Genomic DNA, 27,664 nt, shown 5'->3' on the forward strand with positions numbered 1-27,664 from the left:
CTCACCCCCACAACCCAAAGATGTGCAGGGTAGGTGGATTGGCCACGCTAAATAGCCACTTAATTGAAAAAAAGAATTGGGCACTGTAAATTTGTTAAAAAAAAGTTTTCAATATTTGCTTTGAGATCACACACAAATTAGAATGAAAGACAGAGTTTGCACAGGAACTACAAGCATACTAGCATCTTAGATCAAGAATCAACAGCTTTCTCGAGCCTACCTCCAGAACATGTCAGCAACACAGGATGCAGATTGACAAAACATTCATTGATGAGTGGCTATGTGGCAGAATCAATCATTTTCCAAAAGCAGCGTTAACAGCAGAAACTACAGATTACATGAAATATTATTCCTGATTAACAACAAGAAACAAAAACATCGTTTTACCTTATGAATTGGGTTTCTGCCCAGATCTTTAGCTGGTGCAGCAAATTCCATAAATTTTACTTTTGCACAAGACTGGAAATTTCTAACAATGGATGAAACCTTTTCCAACACCTGTAGGTCGAGAAGGAGAATTGTTTTTGGTTGAAGTAAGTCAATTATCTACCCATCATAGGAGAAGTTTATTTTGTTTTATTTCTTTATGGAATGTGGGGCTTCCATTAAGTTTTCAAGCAACTTTTTATGGGAAGTGCTATCAATGAAGATTTTTTTCCGGACACTGTCTCGAGCACAGCATGAGGTCATGATTGTTTACTTCTCAGATGTGAGATCTGGGGTCAAATTTATCCCCACCTCAGAGGATTTAAGTTACATCCAGCTGTTATCTGTTGTGGATTTAGATTAAATGAGTTTCAGCAGCAAAATTCAAGTCACAAAAGGCTTGGAACCCTGCTATCAAATTGCCACTAAGCTAGCTACCTCACACAGAGAGATAACTGGTAGGTGAAGTGGAAAATGTTTCCCATCAATGCATTAGAAGGAATTCTTCAAATGTGAGGCCAACAAGTGGGACCTTTAACAGCTACAACTGGCAGAACGGTGGTAAAGTGGTTAGCACTGCTGCTTCACAGCACCAGGGACCCAGGTTCGATTCCCGGTGTGGGTCACTGTCTGTGCAGAGGCTGCACGTTTTCCCCATGTCAACGTGGGTTTTCTCCGGGTGCTCCGGTTTCCTCCCACAAGTCCCGAAAGACGTGCTTATTGGGTGAATTGAACATTCACAATTCCCCCTCTGTGTACCCGAACAGGTGCCGGAATGTGGCGCACTCGGGGCTTTTCACAGTAACTTCATGGCAGTGTTAATGTAATCCTACTTGTGACACTTTTATTATTATATTATTATCATTTACATCATGCCTTGAAATAAAAAATGAAAATCGCTTATTGTCACGAGCAGGCTTCAAATGAAGTTACTGTGAAAAGTCACAAGCGCCACATTCCGGCGCCTGTTCGGGGAGGCTGTTATGGGAATCGAACCGTGCTGCTGGCCTGCTTGGTCTGCTTTCAAAGCCAGTGATTTAGCCCTGTGCTAAACAGCCCCTTTAACATAACAAAACATCTCAAGGTGCTTAACAGGAGTGTTATAAAGTAAGATTTAACACAGAGTCACATAAGACAGTATTAGCAAAGATGATAAATAGCTTTAAGGAACATCTTAAAGCAGGAGAAAGCGAGGTAGAGAAATTTAAGGGGGGATTTCCAGAGTTCAGGACCCAGGCAGCACAAGACAAGGTGAAGTGGTTAACATTATTAAATCTAACCGTGCCATCCTGTCAGAGGCTCAAAATCAGATTCTAACAATTGCTTCTAGCTTTATGCACATTAAAAAATATCCACCTTTTTCTGATGGAAAACATTCGCCAAACTTTCATCTTCAATGGTGCATGAAATTAACAGGAATTGATTGGCCCCGAGTTTATACAGTTCTCCGAATGTTTCTCTCCACTGAAGTCGTCAGGTGGGCAGCTGATCTCTGCCAATCAGATTTATTCACCGGGAAACATTGAACATTACGGGCCTCCCAATAACATCTGCACCTTCCGGTTAACTCACACTCAATTCAATAGTTTCTTCGAGTATAAACCCCGTTTGTAATTCAAAGTCTAATATGGTAAGGTATCCTTCTCCACTGTAAGACTGAAAAAGTAACTATAATGACTTTGTTGTATGCTACTAAATTACAGAAATGTGATATTTATTTGAATAACCTAATACTTCTATTGCATTAGTCAGCAAGGTAATGTATGACAATTAAGTTCCTAGATGCTAACATTGTCTGCAGGCTAAAACCCCTCAATTCTGGAAGTTAGACAAAATAACTAATGTTAAATTGTAATCTCAGTTTGTCAGTTAAGAAGAAAATGATAATGATTCAGTAAATGGTCAAATCATTCAAATCATGTTTTTAATTAAGTGTATATAGGGTGAGATTTAACAAAAGGGAAGTCCTGTTTTGGGCGTGTATAGCGGATGTTCCTCGTCACCTGCAGTGCAGGGAGTGACCCTGGTATCTAACAGAACTCTGCCGGTTTTCTTTGGCATCTCCAGTGAAGTCCGTGCTGAGCTGAGGCTGCACTGATCTCACTTCCAGGAAGATGACTAATGGATCAGTGGCAACATTTTTATATGCCAGCCTGATCTTTCTACCGCCCTCAGCCTCCAGACCCCACACCCCCACCCCAACTGCCCCACTTACCTCTTCGGAATTCCTCGAGTCCCCACCCCTTCTTCACCTCACCTCTTAAAGGTAGGGCATCCCCAGGCCGGGTTGCTGACATGAGCAACCGAGCACCCAGGCGCCTTGGCACTACCAGTCTGGCACCCTATTACTGCCAGGTTAGTGCTGTCAGGGTGCCCAGGTGCCAGTGGGAGTGCCAGGGTACCACCCTGTTCAGACCCTGGCTATCTGGGCACTTCCAATGGCCCCCAAGATCCTCCCAGGTGTCATTACACCTGGTCCACGTTTGCGTGGACCAGTGATAAGTGTCGCCATGGCGAGGTCTCACAGGGGTTAGTTCCTGGGCCTCGGGAGAATCTGCACAGACATGTTTACATGAGCCAAATGGCTTATTTAAATATGCTAATCTGGATCATGCCTAGGGAAGGTGAGATCCAGACTGCGGCGTCTCGTGAGATCTTGTTACAGCTCGTGAGGTATTCCGAGCATTGTAAATCTCACGAGAGGCGCGACGAGGCCATGAAATCACGGCCAAAAATGCAGGAGGAAGCCATTTGGCTCTTCAAAGCTGCTCATCGATTCAAGGAGATCAGGGCCAGAATTCTCCAGCCATTCCCAATCACATTTGCTGCCGGAGTGCACCCCACCCATGGGTTTCCTGACAGCGTGGAGCGGTTTCAATGGGAATCCCCATTGACAAGCAGCGGGAGTATGGAATCCTGCCGCCAACAAAAGGTGCATCACCGAGAAACACACGGCTGGGGGCCTGAAGAATCCAGCCCAGGATTGATCTTCTTCCTTAACGTCAAGGAGCCATATTCTCCTCATGGACTGGATTCTCTGCCGCCGACCTCTGGTGGCAGAGTTCCGATGTGACAGAGAATCTAGCGCGAGCAAAGAACGGGATCAGCACCAGCACTGATCCATTCCGACGCTCCGTTCTCCCGCTGGCGGCAGCATCAAGGTCGGCATGCCAGCGGAACAATGCAAACAAGACCCATTTGTATCCTATTAGCAGGTCGGGAACCAGATTCTCTGGGCCCTTGTGATTCTATTGTCCTCTGGGCCGGGATTCATGTGGACGAGAATTGGTGCCCTTGCGGTGGGCCAAGGGGGTACCTCTTTAAGGGAGCTGCCCAATATGTCCATCGGAGGGCGATCCGCCCCCCACAATGCAATAACTGCCCGTCCCACCCACAAAAGATCCCTCCCCACCACCTCCCACCAGAGACTACTTGAAAGTGACTCAAGTGTGAAGGGAGATTAATAAAATGTTGTCAATCACAGCCTAGCAAAAGCAATTTGACATAAATATGAGTGAAAGACTTGCAGAGATCTGAGGGGGTTTAAACCCAGCTGACTGGTTTTCTCTTTCCAGGAATTTACCAGTGCTGCTTCCTGTGTCTGAGCCAGCAGCTGGATTGTCCAGGTGAGTTTGAAAGGACTGCAATCTCGCTTCCAGGCAGGGGTCTCTTTTATGTGGTGGGTGTCTCTCTAATGTTGGGGTCTCTGGTGGGGGTTTCTGCAATTGGGCAGGTCACTCTCATGAGGTTCATTTGTGGGGGAGGAGGGCTTGAGTCACCCTCGCACCGTGGGGGATGGGGGGGTGACCCAGAAATTCTGGGGAGGGAGCGGCTGAATTGCACTGTGGGGTTTACAGGGCAGCTGCCTGACCTGAGTATTGGGTCACCAACTCAACATCAATATTCTGGTCCTGATGGCTTTCTTCCTTTTTGGCCGCGAAGAGATTTGATTTTCCTCAAGAATGTTTCTTTGTCTTCTTACGCTGGCTATTTAGGAATTTAAAATTACTCTTTTAACCGAAATGCCTTTAAAATTGAAATTTTGACTCAATACACAATGTTTGCATTAACTGTCGGTGTAAACAGTTTACATGGCAGGAGAAACAAGAACACATAACAATGCAGAGTTAAACCAAGTGCTCGAATTAACTTAATATAAAAATCGTGATGTTTCCATGGGGGGGGGGGCGGAAGGGTTGACCCAGAAACTCTACGTAGAGAGCGGCTGAATTGCGATGAGGGTGGGTGGGAGGGGGGGAGGGGGGGTGCTACTCGACCTCACGAATAAGCCACCCGCTCAAAATTAATATTTTGGTCCTGGTTGTTTCGTTCCACTGACCAGCATTTTTACCCTCTCCTGAGGGCATTTAAGAGTCAACCACATTGCTGTGGTTCTGGAGTAGGCCAGACCGGGTAAGGATGGCAGATTTCCTTCCCTAAAAGACATTAGTGAACCAGATGGGTTTTTACAACAATTGACAAAGGTTTCATGATTACTGTAGATTTTTAATTACAGATAGAACTGTTGATGACTCCTTCCATCACTTTTGCTGATGATGGAGAGTAAACTGATGGGGCAGTAATTGGCAACTTGATGGGTTAGAGTCGTCCTGTTTCTTGTGTACAGGACACCTGGGCAATTTCCACTTTGATGGGTAGATGCTGGTGTCGTAGCTGCACTGGAACAGTTACTAAAATATTAGCACCAAAAGCACTGAAAGTAATATCAGCAAATGAGCCAAAGTCATTTCTTGCCTGGAAATAGTTTTCTTCTTGTGCACCAAGTCCTGAAACAATCCTGAAACACAGCATTCCACACTTCCATGGAAGAGGGTGAGTGGAATCCACATAAACTGCTTCAGCGGAATTGTGTATAATCAGCACTCGAGTCTGAAACCTAGATATATATATCCTTCTATTCCTCTGTCCGTCCTGTTTAGCAGCTTCTCTGTAAATGCATCTGTGCTATTTACTTCAACTACTCCCTGAGATTGTGAGGTCCACATTCTAAATATTGTCTGGCTGAAGAGGTTTATCCAGAATTCCCTCTCGGTTTTATCTGTGACGACCTTATATTCATGACCCTTACTTTTGGGTAAACTCACAAATGGAAATATTTTCACTACATCTACCCGATCAAACCCTTTCATAATCTGAAAGATTCCTGTTCAGCTGTGCTTCAGCTTAAAGGGCCACAGTTGTTCAATATTTCCTGAGAGATATAACATCACAGTTACAGCTTCATGCCAGCCAATCTATTTTTCTATTTATTCCAATGTTGAGATATGTCTTGAATTATATGGAGACCAGATCTGTTCACAGCACTCTGAGGGTGGTCTAACCAAAATTCCACACAAGTTTAGCATATATTCTCTGCTTTTTAATTCTAGCAATCAACCCCATTTTATCTTCTTTATATTCATAGTCAATGCTGCTTTATCTTTACCCCTCTCTAACAACCTTAAAAGCATGAATTATATATATATAATTTTTATATATTCAGGAATACACAAATTTCAAGGAAGAATTGTTCTTCACAGCGGGCTATCAATCGTTCTTCCAGTCAGTGAGACAGCTGAAGACTTGCTGCCCATCCCTGATCGCCGTTTACACCCAACTGCAGGTCTGGAGTCACATGTCAGCTGGAAGGGATAAGGACAGCAGCTTTCTCTCTCTGAAGGACATCAATGAGCCAGAAATCGATGGTGCGCCATGGTCACCATTCCTGAGACTAACTTTTTATTCCAGATTTTATTCATTGAATTTAACTCTCACATCTGGCAGGGTGGGATTTGAACGCTTGTCCCCAGATAATTAGCTTGGGCCCTTGGATTATTAGTCCCAGTGATATTATCACGACATCTCCCCCTGCTTGTCAAACACAATGAATGTTGTGAGTTTGCATTCCTAGATCTGAGCATTATGAGCAAAGGAATGTCACAGGTCTATCTTTACTGACACACATTATTGTACACTGAATTAGTAAATAACAGTTTTAAAAAAAAACTTCTGTTTTGGTAACTGGCAGTTGTCAACCAACAGTGCTGAGAGTTAAATGAGTAACAGCGAATTGGCAGGCAGGCTGGAAATTGGAGGTGAGGAACGCTGCAGAGAGCAGGCCAGCAGTCCTTGATAACAGAGAGATTAGAAGATCGGAAGCTCAGGGGATTTTGAGCAAAACTCCCAAGATTGCAAACATTTTGTTTCAGCCTTACGGATGACAAGAGGGGAACACGGAATCAATACCATAAGGAGCAAAGTTTGAGATTGAATAAAGACAATATTGATCTTAGCAATTGATGATACGGAGACAGTTAACATATCAGGAGAGGGGATGGATAGATGTACTTGGAAAATCTCCTAAAACATCTGCCACTCTATCTCAACTGACCTATCCCTTAACCTCATTTCCCAGTTCACTTTAACTAGTTCAGCCTCCATAGCCTCCTAAATGCCCTGATTTAAGTTTAAAACATCAGCCTTAGATCCACTCTTCCCTCCCTCAAATGGAATGTGAAAGTCAACCATATTATGATCATTACTACCTAGGGGCACCTTCACTGTTGGTCAGTAATTAATCCTGTCTCATTGCACATTACCAGACCTAGTACAGCCTGCTCTTAGATTGGTGTGAAAATGTGCTGCTGTAAGAAACTGTCCCGACAACATTTTACTATTGGCAAAAATGTGAGAAGAACTATTTGATCACAGAGAGGGTAAACACTGAGCTGGGCTTGTTTTTCATGTAATTCAATCAATCTAACTCCCCAGCGGGAGGCAATGGGAAGAAGTTACATGAACCTGAATAAATGCAAAGATAAATGAGTTTATAAAGCAGATGGGAAGAATGTGAACTGACTTGTAATTGAGTTGCTGCAGGCAAACTATCGTGTGGAAGATTTACTTAAACTGCAATCGAGAATTAAGGACTAGGGCAAATGGTTATTGGATTGCTTTCACGAGTATTACCAAGGCAGAAACTGCTCATCACCAAAGCTTTTGCAAATACAGATCTGAAATGTTGCTTGATCTTCAATAAATAGAACATCAGGAACTTTAAACATTTGGCTGCAAACAGAAGATTAGAAAACACGACCATGAAGGAACGAAGGTATTAAAATTACTTTCAGTTTGATTATAAAGGTTAAAATCAGCTCTGACATAAAATAAATGTGATACTTTAATCAATTTTGGAAGATGTAGTATCAGAAATCAATGTGCATCATTTGCATATTGTAGCTTTGCTCATTATTTTAACAAGCGTTCTTGGTTTGACAGATTTGTACTTCATTTACACTTTGAAGGAATCATTTTCAAGTAACAGAAATGGTTTTATATGAAAGTTCCTTGTCTGTCTTGGCAAAGACTGTGGTCTACATGGGACAATTATTGGAACCTGCCTGTAGGAAGTTAAAGCTGCATTAAGGCTTCCTGACTGCAATGAGGCAAAGTCAATGTGCTGAAGCTTGGCAGAGCAGCAAACGTTACTGATTAATCTGTCGAGCAGCTTTGAGGTAAGGTGTGGAACATGAGGGTTGCACTCAAGGGATTGAGGGACACAGTGTTCACAAGTATGCTGCGTCATGCAGTTGAAGGTGGTGGGCCGGGATTCTCCCCTACCCGGCGGGGCGGGGTGTCCCTGGCATGTTGGAGTGGTGTGAACCACTCCGGCGTCGGGCCGCCCCAAAAGTACGGAAGTCTCCGCACCTTTAGGGGCCAGGCCATCACATTGAGGGGCTAGGCCCGCGCCGGAGTGGTTCCCACTCCGCCGGCTGGCGTGAACGGCCTTTGGCGCCATGCCAGTCGGGGCTGAAAGGACTTCGCCGGCCGGCCTAAGTCCGCGCATGCGCCGGAGCGTCAGCGGCTCCTGACGCCATACTGGCGCATGCGCAGGGGAGGGGGTCTCTTCCGCCTCCGCCATGGTGAAGACCATGGCGGAGGCAGAAGAAAAAGAGTGCCCCCACGTCACAGGCCTGCCCGCCGATCGGTGGGCCCCGATCGCAGGCCAGGCCACCGTGGTGGCACGCCCCGGCGACAGATCGCCCCCCCCCCCCCCCCCCAAGGACCTCAGAGCCCGCCCGCGCCGCCAATCCCACTGGTCAGGTAGGTGTTTTGATTCCCGCCGGCGGGAGAGGCCTGTCAGCGGCAGGACTTCGGCCCATTACGGGCTGGAGAATCGCCGCAGGGGGCCCGCCGACTGGCGCGGCGCGATTCCCTGCCCCCGCCGAATCTCGTGGCGGGAGAATTCAGGATACGGCGGGAGCGGGATTTGCGTCGGCCCCGGGTGATTCTCCGACCCGTCGGGGGGTCGGCGAATCCCGCCTGTGGTTCTTTTAGTTAATGCTGCATCAACAATCCAGGATCCACCCTGCCCAACACTGAGGGTGGAGGGAACAATATGTTCGAGGGTTTCTGACCGGCATAAAGTAACGGTGGTTACGTGCCCTCCCTGCCCGTCATGGCGGGTGGCGATCCCTGCCAAAAACCAATGTGAAATTGTTTTGCATCCCGTTCAGCTCTTCCCTGAAAGCTGTGTTGCTCGTCACCTTAAAACTGCTGGATAATTGCCAGAGGGAATAAGAGGATCCTAGATTGGAAAAAAAACAATTGGAGATGCAGATGACAGGGGATCAAATACTCTGTGGCATCTCTGACTGGCTGAATCCCCGACCAGAACCTTCCCCCCACCCATCCGCAACCCCAGCGGGTTTCCACATCTGCCCAGAATAAACCGAGGTCAACGTGAGGCGAGATGCTAGAAATACCTTTGAGAATGTCTGGGGCGGCTGGCACAGGGCGGATGGAGGCTGCCAGCGATCAGACGCTGGAGCGCCACATGCAAGGGTGGGTGGGTGGAACATCTACATGGTCAATATTCTAACTTCAGGATCCTCCAGGAGGCTATTCGTCACCGGTGAGTCAGTTAATGTTTGGTGCATTTTAGATAGAGCCCCGGGATGTGATAACAAAGCCCAAATCCACACTGCCTGGCCCGCCAGACAACTGACTGCAGAATTAATTAGGTCAGAAATGTGCAGTTTGGCACCAAGTCCCACCGGCCTCCGGAGTGCAAACTTTCACTCTTCCTGTTCCCGGGATTTGGAAAATCCTGCCTGTTGTTCCAGAAATATTTTCATCTTTCCACCACCTGGGTAGCAGGGTAGCATTGTGGATAGCACAATCGCTTCACAGCTCCAGGGTCCCAGGTTCGATTCCCGGCTTGGGTCACTGTCTGTGCGGAGTCTGCACATCCTCCCTGTGTGTGCATGGGTTTCCTCCGGGTACTCCGGTTTCCTCCCACAGTACAAAGATGTGCAGGTTAGGTGGATTGGCTATGCTAAATTGCCCTTAGTGTCCAACATTGCCCTTAGTGTTGGGTGGGGTTACTGGGTTATGGGGATAGGGTGGAGGTGTTCACCTTGGGTAGGGTGCTCTTTCCAAGAGTCGGTGCAGACTCGATGGGCTGAATGGCCTCCTTCTGCACTGTAAATTCTATGACTCTGTGACCTTTAATGTGGATCAGGCGGCACTGACAACGCGGCAGTGAAAACATACACAGCCGCGTGTAATTCTGTAACACCTTCCACATACTGAAACATTACAGGAAATGAAGTAGACAAACGGGGGATCTTTCCACTCTCGTGCTGGGGAAAACTCGCATTCCAGCTCTCCAACTACACAGCTGGATTTTCTCTCCAGATAGTCTGACATTCTGAGCAGGAAACTCTAGGGTTGTGGTCCACGCCATTCCTGCTGGCGGCACAGGGTCCGATCGAGGCAGCAACGCCAGGGGCCCCCTTTTAAAGGATGCCCCCGATCTGCACTAAAAATATCTACTCCCTTTCCCCTCATCTCCCTTCTGACTGGCTTCTGCCTTATTTTGAAGTTGTGTTGCCTGCTTCTCAGCTCCCCAACCAAGGGAAACATCTTACTGATATCTACCCTGTCTATTCCTCTAAGTGTTTTGTAGGTTTCCGTTATAACCCGCAAGGGTCTCACGGGGTGTGAACAATTAACTTTCCCAGAATCTGCAGAATATGAGCTCCCCCGTTAAGGGGGATTTCGAAGCAATGTATCGTTTTATGGTATGTAAAGCCGACCAATTAGACATCGCCAAGGCAAACACAGTTGGGGTCTGCCGTGTGATGTATATATTACTTATTGTAAATAAACTAAGTTTCTTTGAACTACTTGGTGTGGACTCCTTTGTGGCTTTATAATGATCGCAATGCGATCACCTCTCATTCCTCAAAACTCTAAAGAATACAGGTTCAGTTTGCCCAATCTCTCTTCACAGTGCAGTCCTGCCAGCCCCGAAACACGACTGGTGAACATTGTTTCACTCTGGCGAGAATATCCTTTCTGAAGTAAGGACCCAAACTGCCCACAGTTCTCCAGGAACGGTCTAACCAAGCTGCCACACAACTGAAGCAAGACCTCACTTCTCCTGTACTCAAATCCTCTTGTGATAAAGGCCAGCATTCCACTATCTTTCCCAATAGCTTGAAATTATGTCTCCTATTATGGACTGGTGACATCAACCCTTGTCCTCTGGAGTGAATTTGGTGGATGTGTTGCCAATGATTTTTTTGATAAAATACTGCCAGCCAATAATATTTCCCAGGGCACTGACAATTCAGCAAATTAACCTTGCTGTCTAAATTTTCCTTCCAGTGATGATGAAAACTGGGAAATTGAGCCCGTGTTAGAGAGTGAGACAGAATGAAGTGGACAGTAATGTGTTAAACAGGTGTGAAACCTGGATCGATTTATAAATACCATGCATCAGTAACTGCCACCAAAATAATGATGAGATTATGGAGCCCTCCTTAATGAATCTGTAAGTTGTCCAGGAGATTGTGATTGGTGAATTCTTTCCAATTACTTGCTCCAACAACAACCCCTCAAGAGCAGCTCACCTTCAACCTCCTGATCAGACACAAAACCACATCGTCCACAAACTCCGACACTTTAGGAATGTCATTGGGTGGATTTCTCCCATCCAGCCCATGGCACCTTTGGTGAAGGGCAGATGTGGAGAATTCACCCAGAGCCAAAACGTCAGAAACCCACCGGCATAAACATCACGTTGCAATTCTCACAATGGCCGGTTGATGATGGATCCCTCTTCCCGCCTGCAGGTGGCGTGAACGTTATTTCCTTCATTTACATCTCCTGAATGTTCATTAAAACTCACCAGAATCCCATCAGGCCTTTCAATCTGGTGTCCCTCCAACATGAAATTACATCACTTTAAAACCAGATCGCTAAATATTCATGTGTTCAAGGCGGTCCTCAGTCACTTTGTGGCCTGTAACCTTCTGCCACAGAGCTACGCTGCTTTTGATGTGTCGTTCAACACTCTGCCAAGGGGATGGTGCCGGGTCAGTGGCCGCGCATGCGCACCTGGCTGCGTGCGGACCCAGCCTGCCACACATTGCCCCTCTGTAATCAGCCTTGCCACACCCAGAATGCCCCCCAACAGTGCCCCCAGTGCCAGCCGAAGACCCCCTGCCTGCGGATCTGCTCCCCCTCACCCCCCGACTGTGGTGATGCTGGACTCAGTCCGCAGCCACCACGCCGAGTTCACAAAAATAAAAAGGATAAATGTTCCACGCCATCGGGAACTCGGCCCATCGGGGGGCAGCATTGGGGGCGGGCCACAGCTGACGTTGTGAGGCCGTCTCAATGACGTGCAGGGTCGAGTACACTGTTATTGAGGGGCCGGAGCGGGGAGTCTCCGGCTGATTGCCGAACACGATTTTGGCAAGAATCCTGCCACTTGAATTAAAAGTCTAATGATGACCATGAAACCAATGCCAATTGTTGTAAAAACCCGTCTAGTTCACTAATGTCCTTTGGGCGAGGAAATCTGCCGTCCTTACCCGGTCTGGCCTACATGTGACTCCAGACCCACAGCAATGTGGTTGACTTTTACTGCCCCCTCAAGGGCAATTCGGGATGGACAATAAATGCTGGCACAGCCAGCAATGCCCACGTCCCGTGAATGAATTTAAAAAATAGACCAGTTCCTGCCTCAATCTCCACACCGAGCTGGTCTTCGTGGACAACACTGAGCTACAGGACCGAGCTGGTCTTCATGGACAACACTGAGTTGCTGGACCGAGCTGGTCTTCATGGACAACACTGAGCTCCAGTACCGAGCTGGTCTTCATGGACAACACTGAGCTGCAGGCCGAGCTGGTCTTCATGGACAACACTGAGCTACAGGACCGAGCTAGTCTTCATGGACAACAATGAGCTGCAGGCCGAGCTGGTCTTCATGGACAACACTGAGCTCCAGTACCGAGCTGGTCTTCATGGACAACACTGAGCTGCAGGCCGAGCTGGTCTTCATGGACAGCACTGAGCTACAGGACTGAGCTGGTCTTCATGGACAACACTGAGCTACAGGACCGAGCTGGTCTTCATGGACAACACTGAGCTACAGGACCGAGCTAGTCTTCATGGACAACACTGAGCTGCAGGCCGAGCTGGTCTTCATGGACAACACTGAGCTACAGGAACGAGCTGGTCTTCATGGACAACACTGAGCTACAGGACCGAGCTGGTCTTCATGGACAACACTGAGTTGCTGGACCGAGCTGGTCTTCATGGACAACGCTGAGCTGCAGGACCGAGCTGGTCTTCATGGACAACACTGAGCTACAGGATCGAGCTGGTCTTCATGGACAACACTGAGCTACAGGACCGAGCTGGTCTTCATGGACAACACTGAGCTGCTGGACCGAGCTAGTCTTCATGGACAACACTGAGCTGCAGGCCGAGCTGGTCTTCATGGACAACACTGAGCTACAGGACCGAGCTGGTCTTCATGGAAAACACTGAGTTGCTGGACCAAGCGAGTCTTCATGGACAACACTGAGCTACAGGACCGAGCTAGTCTTCATGGACAACACTGAGCTACAGGACCGAGCTGGTCTTCATGGACAACACTGAGCTACAGGACCGAGCTGGTCTTCATGGACAACACTGAGCTGCAGGCCGAGCTGGTCTTCATGGACAACACTGAGCTACAGGACCGAGCTAGTCTTCATGGACAACACTGAGCTGCAGGCCGAGCTGGTCTTCATGGACAACACTGAGCTACAGGCCCGAGCTGGTCTTCATGGACAACACTGAGCTGCTGGACCGAGCTAGTCTTCATGGACAACACTGAGCTGCAGGCCGAGCTGGTCTTCATGGACAACACTGAGCTACAGGACCGAGCTGGTCTTCATGGACAACACTGAGCTGCAGGACCGAGCTGGTCTTCATGGACAACACTGAGCTACAGGACCGAGCTGGTCTTCATGGACAACACTGAGCTGCAGGACTGAGCTGGTCTTCATGGAAAACACTGAGTTGCTGGACCGAGCTGGTCTTCATGGACAACACTGAGCTACAGGACCGAGCTGGTCTTCATGGACAACACTGAGCTGCAGGACCGAGCTGGTCTTCATGGACAACACTGAGCTACAGGACCGAGCTGGTCTTCATGGACAACACTGAGCTACAGGACCGAGCTGGTCTTCATGGACAACACTGAGCTACAGGACCGAGCTGGTCTTCATGGACAACACTGAGTTGCTGGACCCACGGACACTCCTGTGTCATTGTCTCAGACGAGTGACACAGTAAATATAGCAACGGGAACTTTGAACCCTCTGGCTGACGGCGGTTGGACGAATCAGCTGTCGACGCACCAGGTGATTCAGAGGGGAACTCACCTGTGCATAATTAATGAGGTTCCAAATGTTGAATCCCGTACGGGATGCCATCATAATGTCCAGGCGCCCCTGGAACTGCCCACAATCGCACTTTGTCTCAAAATGGGAGAATTCACCCATTGTGCTTCGCTTGGTTCCCCAAATAAATTAAGTCAACCAAAGTGAGGGATAAATTAAAATGCAGCATCTTAAGGGACACTGCATCAAATTAAATGGAATTGCAAAGAAGACTTAAAGCATCGAAACAAAATGTGATTGAAGGGGTTGATGGAACACCTCATTCCCTGTATTGCCCACCAGGCATGGAAGGCTTCGATGGTGCTGGCAGATGCTGTGTGATCCATTTCCAGGTACATACAGCAGCAACCATAGCCACAGAAGAGGGGGAGATAGTCAAGACCATTCAGTAAGTTTGGTCCTGTTATTGTTGATGCGCTGCATTATTACCAGTTGAACACACCACAAAAAGTTAAATCCAGTTAATAAAAATATAAGGATCTTCTTAATGAGGTGTTGATGTTTCTGCATCACTGCTCAACTTCTCTGAATCAGACAGGAAACAATTGAAATGATGGAGCAGATAGAAAATTGTACTTTCAGATTTTTAGGAATGCTTTTTCTGATTTTTCATTCACTTTTGCTGCCTATCACTTTTGTTTCTCACTCTTAATCTTTCTCTTTATTTCTCCTTCTTTTCTGTTTGACACTAACTCACCGAAAATCTGTTTCTTTCTCGTTCCTTAAAACTCATTGGTCATGGATAGGGACATATTAGGTGCAAGACAAGCCTCAAATCTTGTCACCTAATAATGTTAAGTGCAGGCAACTGCTCACAGATTATTGAACCCTGTCTTGGAGGTCATTGTCAGGGATTGCTACAAGAATTTTACCCTATTTCTCTTCCTTCAGGTTTGTCTGAAGATGACCAGGTTAGAGGATCTGTCTAATTGTGTTCAGTACAGTAGAACAGTGGACGCTCTACTAGATTAGAAATCCCAGACTTGGAATAATGGTCCAAAAAATATCTTGTCAAATTCTACCAACAGTTGTGAAATGTATATTTGTTAATAAGCGAAAATCCTGAAACTTGCAGCTTGTTGGAAGATTACAAATGCCCTACAGGGAAGAAACCCTGCTGCCCTACCTCATTTGACGTCCCGGTGACTCCAGACCCACAACACTGTGGTTCACCCACTCAAGTGGACCATTTTGAACCTTAAACTAATATTTAATGGCCGGGATTCTCCCTTCTGGGGACTAAGTCCCCAGGCCAGCGGGAAAACCGGCGCCAACGATGCCGGCATCAACGGCCCCCCAAAGTGAGGAATTCCCACCTTTCTAGGGGGCGAGGTGGTCGCCGGAGGGGTCGGCGCTGCTCCAGCCGGCGCCGAAGGGACGCACGAGTTTGCGCATGTGCGGAATAGCCAGCATGAACTCACGCATGCATGGAACGGCCGGCGTGATTCTGTGAATGTGCAGACCGGCAGGGCGTATTTTCGCGCCTTCGCGGGGAGTTCTCTTCTCCGTGCCAGCCCCCGAGCAATATGACAGAGCCCTATAGGGGCCCGGCGCAGAAGGAAGAAGTGCCCCCACGGAACAAGACCGCCTGCACATCGGTCGGCCCCGATCGTGGGCTCCCCCCCAGGGTCGGATCCCCCCGCAACCCCCAACCCCGAGGACTGGCCAAAAATGGATGGCCACTCGGCCCATCAGGGCCCGGGGAATCGCCGGGGGTGAGGGGGAGGCGCGTTGCTGTCAATGGCCCCCGACCACCGTGGCGGGAATCCCGCTGGCCCCCGAAAAACGGCGGCGGAGAATACGGCAGCCGGCTTGGGGCAGGATTTGTGCCTCCCCGCGGGGCTTCTCCGACCTTGACCGGGGGGGGGGGGGGGGGGGGGGGGTCGCAGACTCCTGTTCAATATGTTTAAAAGCTGTCTGCAAAAGGCTGCAAAAGGTGGCAGCCTGTGTAATGCCTGACTTATTCTGTGATTTATACACCCTCCTCTCAAGAGGAAACGGAAGAACCACCACCCCCCAGTGTTGAATCAATGCCTTTTCCTGAAAGTAATTCAAGTAGGTTAATTTCAAATTAATTGGTTCATTCAAACACAAAGACACTGGTTGTCTCAAACAGTCATGGTGCAATATGAAAACATAGGACGTGTAATCAAAACACAATCCGTTATTTGCGAAAATGACTTAGAACTTGCAGAAGTCACATGATGCGGTAACCATTCAGTTGTCTGCTCTGCATTCAGCAAAAACTGTTTACAGCAAGAGAACTCGACGGAAAGCTATTGAACCAGCTGCAATTTCTTGAAATTGGGAGAAGGACTACCTCCCAACCTCTTTCAACTTTGAGCTCACCTGAGAACCAACCTCCTGGAAATTCAACTGCAAGAAACCTTGCAGCTTACTGACAATTATTTAGTTTACCAAACTTTCACTTCAACTTTAAAGCATCACCTCCATATAAGAAACTGCAGGCCTGCCATGAAAGAAACTAGGTAATTAAAAATTGCAACCTTATTATTTTATCTTCAACTGTATCTAATCTTTGCGGGTTTGCAAGATTGCACAGTAAACTCTGAGGCAAGTGTGTGTTAATACATAACCTCCATTATTTTTAAACTCACCCGAAGGCTAAGAAAACATACATCTCTGACACAAACACACTGATTATGGGCACAGAAACATAGAAAATAGGAGCAGGTGGAGACCATTCGGCCCTTCTAGGAGCTCCGTGATTCATTATGATCATGGCTGATCATCCAACTCAATAGCCTGTTCCCATCTTCACCCCATATCCTTTGATTCCTTTCGCCCCCAAAAGCTATATCTAACTGCTTCTTGAAAACATATAAAACAGTTGAGGCCAAAATTTTGTGTGGTAATGAATTTCACAGACTCACCACTCTCCTAATCCGTGTCCTAAATGATCTACTCCATATTCTCAGACTGTGACCCCTGGTTCTGGTAAAGGAGTTGTGGGAGGGGCCTGGAACAAGGAATGTTCCACATACCCCATAAAAAGGCAAGCGTAGCTAGGACCCATGCAGGTACTCATTGCGACACCTTTGATTTGGAGAAAATGGGACGAGTTAAATAGAAGTTGTCGAGAGATAGAACGAGTTCAGCCAGGCGGAGGAGAGTGGTGGTGGATGGGAATTGTCCAGGTCTCTTTTCGAGAAAGAAGTGAAGAGCTCTCAGGCCATCCTGGTGTGGGATGGAGGTGTAGAGAGATTGCACATCCATGGTGAATGGATGCCTCTTGTATGCCTCTTCCTTGGATCTAATACTACCTGTAATTTCCCTTGTAAACCATGGTTTGGCCACCTGTCCCATTTTAATTTTGTGCCAGACAGGAGTAAACAATTGTGGCAGATCATCAATGTGCTTTGAATGTTTGCCATTGTCTAGTCACTGTCATCCCTTTAAGTAACGTTCCCCAATCAATCACAGCCATTGTAGTTTCCGTTATTAGGATTCAGGATCCTAGTCTCAGAATGTTAAGAATGTGGCTGACCAACACCCTGTCAAAAGCAATTTATCAATGGCCAATCATTGTTGGCCTTACCAGTAATGCCCGTATTCTGAGAGTTAATAAAGCAAAACTTCATTACACATTGTAACCTGTACTATGATTGCCATGAAGATCAGCATAAGTAATGATCCCGAAAAAATATACTCCCTCATCCCGCTCCGTTTGGCCCACCACCCTCTCTGTTCTCCTCCCCAATCCCCAACCCACACAGTCTCCCCTCACCCAAGTCCTCTCCCTTAAATCCTCCCCTCCAGTTCCTCCTCTGTATTGCTTCCTTTCAAACCACCCCCAGCCCAAACACAAAAACCAAAACTAATTCTAGTTCAATTGCTGGCGTCTCAGTATGAAAAGAAATTGAAGACTGAAATCAATCCTTCTGATTTTCCATTTTGCTCTTAACTAACAGCTGTGAGTGGGAATAAAATAGAGAAAGAAGCTACTGCCTTCTGGTCTGGTATTTTCTTCACTGTCTCTCCAAAATATCAGCAACCTAATCTGCTCCTGTAAATTTGCAGAACATTCTGGACATGACAATTATTATTCCAGTGCTAATTTCTTACTGCCATACTTTTAGCTTTAATTCTTCTGATCAATAATCTCTCTCACTGCAGTTACTTTGTGAATCCATTAGAATTGAAACATAATGAAGAGAGTACTGTGACTGTTCCTGTTGTTAATTGGGAAGATGAAAACAGTAAAATATTTATCTTATTTCACCTATTTGATTAAAAATGCACCAGTCACATGTGAGAATGTCTAGGTCAGACCACACTGCATAATATGTGCACTCTCCCCCCCCCCCCCCCCCCCCCCTCCCCCACACCCACTCTCCACCCCCCACCCACTGATCTGCCAGCTGGAGATCAATGCTATGGTGATCTCAGGCCCCCACCTATCTGTGTGTCTGCTGTTGGGTTGGTCATGTTAGGCAGGACTCAGTTACAGGCCGATGGCTCTTAAGAGTCACAGACTTTTACAGCACGGAAAGAGGCCCATCGCATCCAGTCCAACCATCAAACACCTAACTATTCTAATCCAATTTTCCAGCACTCGTCCTGTCGCCTTGTATACCATGGCAGTTCAAGTGCTCATCTAAATACTTCTTAAAAGTTGAGAGGGTTCCCGCCTGTACCACCCTTTCGGGGACCGAGTTCCAGATTCCCACCACGCCCTGTGTCAAAGACTTTGCGTTCTCCCAGTGTGTTGCCCATTTCTGGATTTGTATTAACAGCATTCCTGCCTGATCGCTACACCCTACTCTACGCCCCCACCATTAAAATGGGGGCTGGTGTCTCTGGTCCTAATTTAATTTACATAGAGAGGTGACCTTTGACTTCTACCCAAAACACATACGTGGTGAAGTCACCGCGATAACCATCTATTCTTGCTGGCGTTCAGCCTAAACCACCTGCAAGAAGTTGCTGATCACCAGAAGCTCATGTTGTGGGATTCTGGAAGCTGACCATCTCTGATCTAATCCAGTGACAGATAGATCAGAGGGATGGAGAGGGGGGCAGATCTAATCCAGTGACAGATAGATCAGCGGGATGGAGAGGGGGGCAGATCTAATCCAGTGACAGATAGATCAGAGGGATGGAGAGGGGGGCAGATCTAATCCAGTGACAGATAGATCAGAGGGATGGAGAGGGGGGCAGATCTAATCCAGTGACAGATAGATCAGAGGGATGGAGAGGGGGGCAGATCTAAGGCAGATAGATCAGAGGGATGGAGAGGGGGGCAGATCTAATCCAGTGACAGATAGATCAGCGGGATGGAGAGGGGGGCAGATCTAATCCAGTGACAGATAGATCAGCGGGATGGAGAGGGGGGCAGATCTAATCCAGTGACAGATAGATCAGCGGGATGGAGAGAGGGCGGAAATACGCAATTCACAGAGATTTCGGGCGGCTTTGTAACAGGACAGTTATGGTCCACACAGGTTGTTCAACTCATCAGCACCAAGTAGATTAAATTAATACACTGGGCATTGTATGGGCCTAACTAGGAGTTAAACAGTGGGTGATGGACAATCCACTAATCAAATTAAATTTACGAAGCACTCTGACTATTTTATTGTAATACTACATCAGCAAATAAATGGAGCCAAAGGGAGGTAGTTGCTGAATCAATTTAATGATGTAATGTTTCTTGCCCCATTCCTTTTACTGTGCACGTTATTAATGATGTGATAGTGTTTCTCCAAGATAGTTAATTTAGTATGCTGATTTAGCCCAACACAGCTTCCTTCCCAACTAAAACACCACATTCTGCATGGTGCAGTGTGCATGTTATTCAGCATCAAAGTGAAGTTGCAAGGAAATTGTAGCACATTCCCCAGTGCACATGCTGCTCCCATCCCATCACCCTACCCTGTCAATTTTCCACTAACCAGCTCCATTTCTGCCACCCCTTCATGCCCCTCACTGCCCCTAATTCCTAATGAATTACTCACACGGCCTCCCATTCAGAGCTGGTTTAGCTCAGTGGGCTAGACAGCACAAGCCCAGCAGCGCATGTTCAATTCCCGTACCAGCTGAGAATTCTGAATTCTCCCTTGGTGTACCCGAACAGGCGCCGGAGTGTGGCGACTAGGGGCTTTTCACAGTAACTTCAGTGCAATGTAAGCCTACTTGTGACAATAAAGATTTTTATTATTTCCCTGGCTCTGTTGTCACTCACCTTTAATCCATCTCCCAATCCCACCTGCTTCTTCCAAATCCAAGTACTAAGAGGCAAGGAGCCCACTCAAATCAACACATTCCCTGCCTTCTCTCTCCCTCTCTTCCTGTTCCTCTCAAAAAGAATCCAATGCCCCCATTGTGTGTCTCTCTCCCTTTCACTGTTCTCCTGGTGATAGATTTGAAATCATAGTTTAAACGTTTCAAATGGCCAGTCCAAAGTTTTTTTTTTAATAAATTTAGATTAGCCAATTATTTTTTCCAATTAAGGGGCAATTTAGCGTGGCCAATCCACCTACTCTGCACATTTTTGGGTTGTGGGGGCGAAACCCACGCAGACACAGGGAGAACGTGCAAACTCCACACGGACAGTGACCCAGAGCCGGGATCGAACCTGGGACCTCAGCGCCGTGAGGCGGTTGTGCTAACCACTAGGCCACCGTGCTGCCCGGCCAGTCCAAAGTTGAGATAATTCTCTGATTTCAAGTTCAAGCAGTTTATTTCCTTTGAGAAGCTCATGAACAATAATCAAAGAATGACATCTGGATTAAGGTCAGTTATCCCTTTCTCCAACCCTCTTGCAGATATCATTTTACCCTGAGCTCTCTGGCAGAGAGATTCAGCAATGTGGTAGAACGCTAATATTACAAATGCTTCAAAATTATTCATTGGCTTTAATGACGAGTAACGTCAGGCGAGTTTAAAACCAACATTGGTCCCAATCCCAAGTTTCCCAACTGGTGGGATCAGTGTGCATTATCCATGGGCTTCCCACCGTAGAGTTTGGATAATGTTACCTCTCCTTCTGTCTCTTATTTTCAAACATTTTCCAAACCGGAGTGTGTAAGTCTGCAATCAGAACATTGTCATTATTTTTCACTCATGGGCTGACAAATGCATCTCGAAACATATAAAAAAAAGCTTCCCTTCTCCTTTTGCAAGATTGTTTGAGTGAAAGTTATTGGGAATCCTGGGAAATATCTGCACAGACTCAAAGTACACAACTCAAATCAGGGTCCGCTCTGTTTAATTTACCCAATTGAAACCTATCTGTGCCATAGCTCATCAAAATCACAATTTTGTTAACTTTATAAAGTTGTCTTTGATGGTACATTTGACTTCAGAGGGAAACCCTGTAAAGTAAATCTGGCACCACCCAACAAGAATCTGAGAAAGCATCATTGTACACGGACATTGTGTGAATGCACAGCCAGACTCAGGTTTGGGGACTAGCAGCTTAACCATGCACCATCGAGTTTAACAGTGCCCACATATACTGAGGCCAATTGCTTCCCTAAGTTTGGTCTTCTAAAGACTTAAAAGTCTAAACTAGTGTAACTAGTGCAAATGATAACATTCTAGTTATCAAATCTGCTTGCAAGCATAAGTAGAACAATCTGAAATCTCATTTTTGATTATCTCGCTCAAACATCAAACCTGACCTTGATCAAAGCATAATTGCAGAAAATCCTATGTGGCTCTGAATATTAATTCTGAACACGTTGCAAGGGAGGGAGAGAGAAAACAGGAAACGACTGACCTGCTGGCCTTACACCAGTAGTCGGGAAAGTTGGAATCTGTCATAAAGGGTGTAATAAATAGACTCCAGGATAATGGTCTGATTGACGTGGATTTATGACTGGGAAATCAAGTTTGACGAATTTGTTGCCTTTTTTTGAGAATGTTATCAACAATATTGAAAAAGGAAAGTCAGTAGATATATATACATGGCTTTTCAGACGGTTTTGATAAAGTCCCCCACAGGAGGTTGTTTAGCAAAATTAACTCACATGGGATAGGAGGTAATCTACCGGCATGGATAAAGGATTAGTTAACAGGCAGAAAACAGTGAGTAGAAATAAATGGGTCATTTTCACGTTGGGAGGTTGTGACCAGTGGCGGAACTCAGGGATTCAGCATTTGGGACCCAGCTGTTCAAAATATGTATGAATGATTTGGATGTGGGGAGGAAAGGTAATGTTTCCACGGTTACAGATAATAGAAAGCTAGATGGGATTGTGTGTTGTTGGAAAGATTCAATGTGTTTCAAGAGGAATTATACAGTGAGAACCTGGCAGATGGAATATAATGTGGAAAATGTGAGATCATCCAATTTAGTAGGAAGAAGAGATGCACAGAGTATTTCTTAAATGGTAAGAGATTAGAAAGCGTAGATGCACAAAAGGACCTAGGTGACCTTGTCAATAAGTCATTTGAGGATAATATGCAGGTGCAGCAACTATTAAGGAAAACTGATGGAATGTTAGTCTTTCTCACAGGAGGATTTGAGTACAGGAGAAGCAAAATCGTACTTTGATTGTATAGAACCTTGGTTAGACTGTACCTGGAGTACTGTGTGCAGTTAGTTACCTTAGCTTTGGAAGAATACTACTGCCATAGAGGGAGTTTACCAGACTCCACCCAGGGATGGTGAGAGTGTCTTATGAAGAGAGATTGGGGAAACTGGACATGTATTTTCTAATGTTTCAAAGAATGAGAGCTAATTTCATTGAAACCGATAAAATACTTATAATAGTCAGGGTAGACCAGACAACAAAAACAGAAAATTCTGGAAAATCTCAGCAGATCTGACAGAATCTGTGGAGAGAGAACACAGCTAACGTATTGAGTCTGGATGACTCTTCGTCAAAATATTTCCCCTGGTTGTGGAGTCTAAAACCAGGAGGCGCAATTTCAAAATAATGAGAAAGTTTAGACTTAGAACCGAGATGAGGAAAATTTCCTTTACTCAGAGGTTGTGAATCTTTGGAATTCTCTATCGCAGAGGCTGTGGAAGCTCAGGCACTGGGTATGTTCAAAGAGGTTGACAGGTTTCTAAACACCAATGACATAGAGGGATATGGGACTAGTGTGGGGATAAGGCATTGAAGTAGGTTATCAACCATGAATCGTATTGAATGTTGGAGCAGGTTCGATGGGCAGAATGGCCGACTCTCATTCCCATGTTCCTATGAGATTGAGTAAAAAAATTAGATCACAAAATGGAAACCAAACAATCCACGAGACCACAAATGTCACGTTCCCCTGGGTCTCTATTAGAAAAACATAAATAATTAAACAAAATCAATGCAAATAATTAGCAATGTACAGCATTAATATAATGCATTGAATGTGTTACCCTCATTCGATTCCCAGAATATTAGCAAATATGTTACCAGAGTCCAGGTAAACATTATTTAACTTGTTATCATTTATCCTTTGCTCTGCAGAGAATGTTGATCCTTTCATGTTTTAGTTAGTCGGAAGGCCTAGAAATCCTCTTGAGGGAAAGAAAAACCTTTTTTTTTACAAGGTCTAATGTGCTCCACAAATTTCCTTTATTTCACAGACGATCTACTTCACAACCACTTTGTAGAAATTCTGAGCCAAGGTAACACTGCAAACCCAAACATCGCAGAAAAAAGCATCTCTCCGGAATTCTCTATTTCCCTCTCAGGGGTCAAACACACACAAATTACAGCAGTTAGCAGCACCTCACAATCCTTCCAGCAAAACAAATCAGCAATAGGTACAGGCAAGAAATGATACATTTATATCTCCCCCACTTCACAAAATGGAAACATCTTTCACCAGAGGGACCACTTTCCTGTAGGATTCTTTCTCCAGTTAAAAATGCTGCTTCTTTATTGTTTGATCTAAAGCGGTTTCTGGATCTTTCAGACCGAGGAGACGTAGACAATAATTGGCAGTTTTGTCTCTTCTGTCAACTCATAACTTCTACTCGTCACCAATCAAAACTATTCTTTATTTATTGATGCTTGAGCCTCAATCTCCTCGATTATGTTTTAGCCATAAACCCTTTGCTACTGTTTTTCAAAATGCATTCGTATGCATGATGCAGGAAATGTCTGGATCTAATTACATCTTTGATCATTGATCATTCTAAATAGTGAACTTCCGAAGATGAATGGTCAGTCGATTGACAATAGAATGGATCAGTTATTAATCTGTCAAGAACATTCAATGTTTATGTTTAGATTTCTCTCCTGAAATAACATCGGGAATCAACCTTTTCCAAATATTATGATTTCCAATGTAAATGCGGAATGGTGGCACAGTGGTTAGCACTGCTGCCTCACAGCACCAGGGTCCTGGGTTGAATTTCGGCCTCAGGTAACTGTCTGTGCAGAGTCTGCACGTTCTCCACAAGTGTTTCCTCCGGTGCTCCAGTTTCCTTCCACAGTCCAAAGATGTGCAGGTTAGGTGGATTGGCCGTGATAAATTGCCTCTTAGTGTCTAAAAGATGAGGTGGGTTACTTGGTTATGGGAATAAGGTGGAGGGGTGGGCTAAGGTAAGGTGCTCTTTCCAAGGGCCGGTGCAGACACGATGGGCCGAATGGCCTCCTTCTGCACTGTAAATTCTATGAATCTATGATTTACCCAGCTGTTTCTGTTAAAATCCTCGTGTTCTAATCTACAGAATGAAGGATCTGGTCCGAGACCCACAGCCAGCTGGGAATTTTATTGTGAAGCTGAGTGCGGGAAACTATTTAAGATGATAGTGTGAAACAAAGATGGTAATTTCCTTGGATTCACAGGGTGAAAACTGTTGTTATCTCAGGGCAACCACCTGAATGTCTGACCTAACAGCATGAAACAATCAGAGATCATGTAAATTGTACTCCATGTTTGCGATTGTCCCAAAGTTAAAACAACTCCAAGGTGCCAAACATGTTCTCAGTTTAAAGTCCATGTCACCCCTTCCATTCAACCTCCTTACATCTCAAAAACACATCTAAATCAAGCTTCACTTTTCCTCTGGGCATGTGTAAGCTCACTGTTCTAATTGGTCAAATGTAACTTAGCTGAAAAAATATGATCAAGTTTTTTCTGCTCCTCCAATGATAATTTACTCTAAACTCTTTCTCGTAACTTCAAAACGTTTACCTTCCCGTTTCTTGCCTATCGTGATGGGTTCACAAAGAAAAATTACTTTTTTTCACTTTTCTTCCTCAATCTAATCTCGGTAAAAACATTTGGGCATGATTCTCCGTTTGGGAGACTATTGTTCTCCTGTCGGATCGCATCACAACTGTTTGCACTCCCACTGAGGCACAAATCTCAGGAAGCGAGTCACAGTTCTTTGCTGTTCAAAGTGGGTCGGTGAAGACTCGATGGGCCGAATGGCCTCCTTCTGCACTGCATGTTCTATGTTCTAAATCTCTGCATGCCAAGGATTGTGAGGGATTCCATCAGACCATAAGACATAGGAGCAGAATTAGGTCTCTCGACCCGTCGAGTCTGCTCCGCCATTCAATCATGGCTGATATTTTTCTCTTCCCCATTCTCCTGCCTTCTCCCCATAACCCCTGATCCCCTGATTGATCAAGAACCTATCTATCTCAGTCTTAAAGACACTCAGTGATTTGGCCCCCACAGCCTTCTGAGGCAAAGAGTTCCACAGATTCACCACCCTCTGGCTGAAGAAATTCCTCCTCATCTCGGTTTTAAAGGATGGTCCCTTTAGTCTGAGATTGTGTCCTCCGCTTCTAGTTTTTTCTACAAGTGGAAACATCCTCTCCACGTCCACTCTATCCAGGCCTCGCAGTATCCTGTAATTTTCTCAGGTAATCCCACTATTGGGCCATCATTTTGAGTGGGCGGCCGATAGCGAGGTCCTGTGGCTGCCTGCCCCCCCACAATGCAATTCACACCCCTTCTCCGCGGAGAGTCACACAGGCCTGAAGAATATGATGCCCGGTCCGTTAACATGATGAGAATGGGTCTTAACGATCCATTTCCGACCTCCCATTGGCACAGGATACAAACCTCAATCCCAACACCAGCTGGGAACAGGAGCATCGAAATGGGATCAGCGCCGTTTTTTGCCCGATGCTGGATTTTATGCCCAATCGCAAATCGTGCATCGCGAAATGGATAATCCAGCCCATTGCGGTCAATGTTTGAACATTATCCCCTAACACTTTCTTTGTCCCTCGATTCCATCCTCAAAGTGTGCACCACGAAACATACCCATATTGTTTACCATTTTGTTAATTGCTCCTTCATGTGTGGTCATTCCATTTGGAAGAAAGGTGATTATTTTATCCTTCAAACTCATACGCAATACCCTTTCTTTCTAAAGTTTTGTCAGCTACTGTTTACTCTCAAACCCCAGTCTCAGTATTATTGTTTGGACAATGGTACACTCTCGGAGGAAGAGGTCCCATCTACTCTGTCAGTGGTTGGAAAATATCCCATTGCACAGTTTGTAAAGTAGCAGGAAAGTTCCCCTTGTTGTCCTGGTCACTAAAGCAGATTCTCTGCTTATTATCATGTTACTGTTTATGGGGTCTTGCTCTGTACAAATTGGCTGACACGTTTCCGACAACAAGATATTTCTGAGAACAAAATATTTCATTGGTTGCGAAATGCTTTGGAATTTTGTGAGGTATGAAAGGTGCAATTGAAATCAAAGTTATTTCTTTCTCACTTCTGGTCCATTGACTGCAGAGATGGGGGGGGGCAGCACAGTGGCGCATTGGTTAGTACTGCTGCCTCACGGTGCCGAGGTCCCAGGTTCGATCCCGGCTCTGGGTCACTGTCCGTGTGGAGTTTGCACATTCTCCCCGTGTCTGCGTGGGTTTCTCCCCCACAACCCAAAGATGTGCAGAGTAGGTGGATTGGCCACGCTAAATTGCCTCTTAATAGAAAAAATGAACTGGGTACTTGAAATTTATTTTAAAAAAGAGATAAGCACTTTGGACACACTGGCCGGAATTCTCCATCATTCCTGTCGGTGGGATATTCCAGTCCTACCGCCGGCGAATCCCCATTGGGTGTTTCGTGACGGCAGGGGTGCATACAACGGGAAATCACGTCGACAGAAGCCAGATCCTACCGGCCAATGACAAGCCACAATTGCTGTCAGAAAGATACTCCGGCAGTGCCTGGAAAATCCCACCGACTCTGCACCAAAGAACTGGAAACTCATGGGAATGAGAGATGGGATCGTTATTTGAAGCCAAGTAAAGATCCTTACCGGAGAAAACACATTCATTGGGCGGGGGATCTACCAGTCATATTACACCAGAAAAACAGCACGGCACAGCCGCTCAATGCCGGAAGATTCCACTTCCGGGATCTGCCCAGCTCGCCATGCCTCGTGAGATCTAACGCAATCTCACGTGACGTCGCAATGTGAATCCCGCCCATTGTGGGCAGGATCACTCTCTGGCAAATCTGCACATTTGAGTGAGACAGTGGGCGGAATTCCCCGCTCCCACGATGAATCAGGAAGGCCGTCATCAACTCGGCCGAGTTTC

General features: G+C 46.1%; 1 protein-coding gene across 8 annotated transcripts in view; it reads right to left on the minus strand.

Annotated features, from left to right (window-relative positions):
* Positions 1–27,664, minus strand: part of LOC119965741 (cadherin-18-like) — a 787,515-nt gene that overhangs the window by 290,483 nt on the left and 469,368 nt on the right. The window contains exon 4 of one of the 8 annotated variants that reach the window (XM_038796506.1): positions 388–498. The exons of 6 other annotated variants lie outside the window; for them this stretch is intronic. The gene's annotated coding sequence lies outside the window, so the exon portion shown is untranslated. Of the gene's footprint in view, positions 1–220; positions 241–387; positions 499–27,664 lie in introns of those variants that run through there. One more of the 8 variants, XM_038796507.1, reaches the window with a different exon arrangement.

This window comes from Scyliorhinus canicula, chromosome 5 (genome assembly GCF_902713615.1).
Source record: "Scyliorhinus canicula chromosome 5, sScyCan1.1, whole genome shotgun sequence".
NCBI classification, from domain to species: domain Eukaryota; kingdom Metazoa; phylum Chordata; class Chondrichthyes; order Carcharhiniformes; family Scyliorhinidae; genus Scyliorhinus; species Scyliorhinus canicula.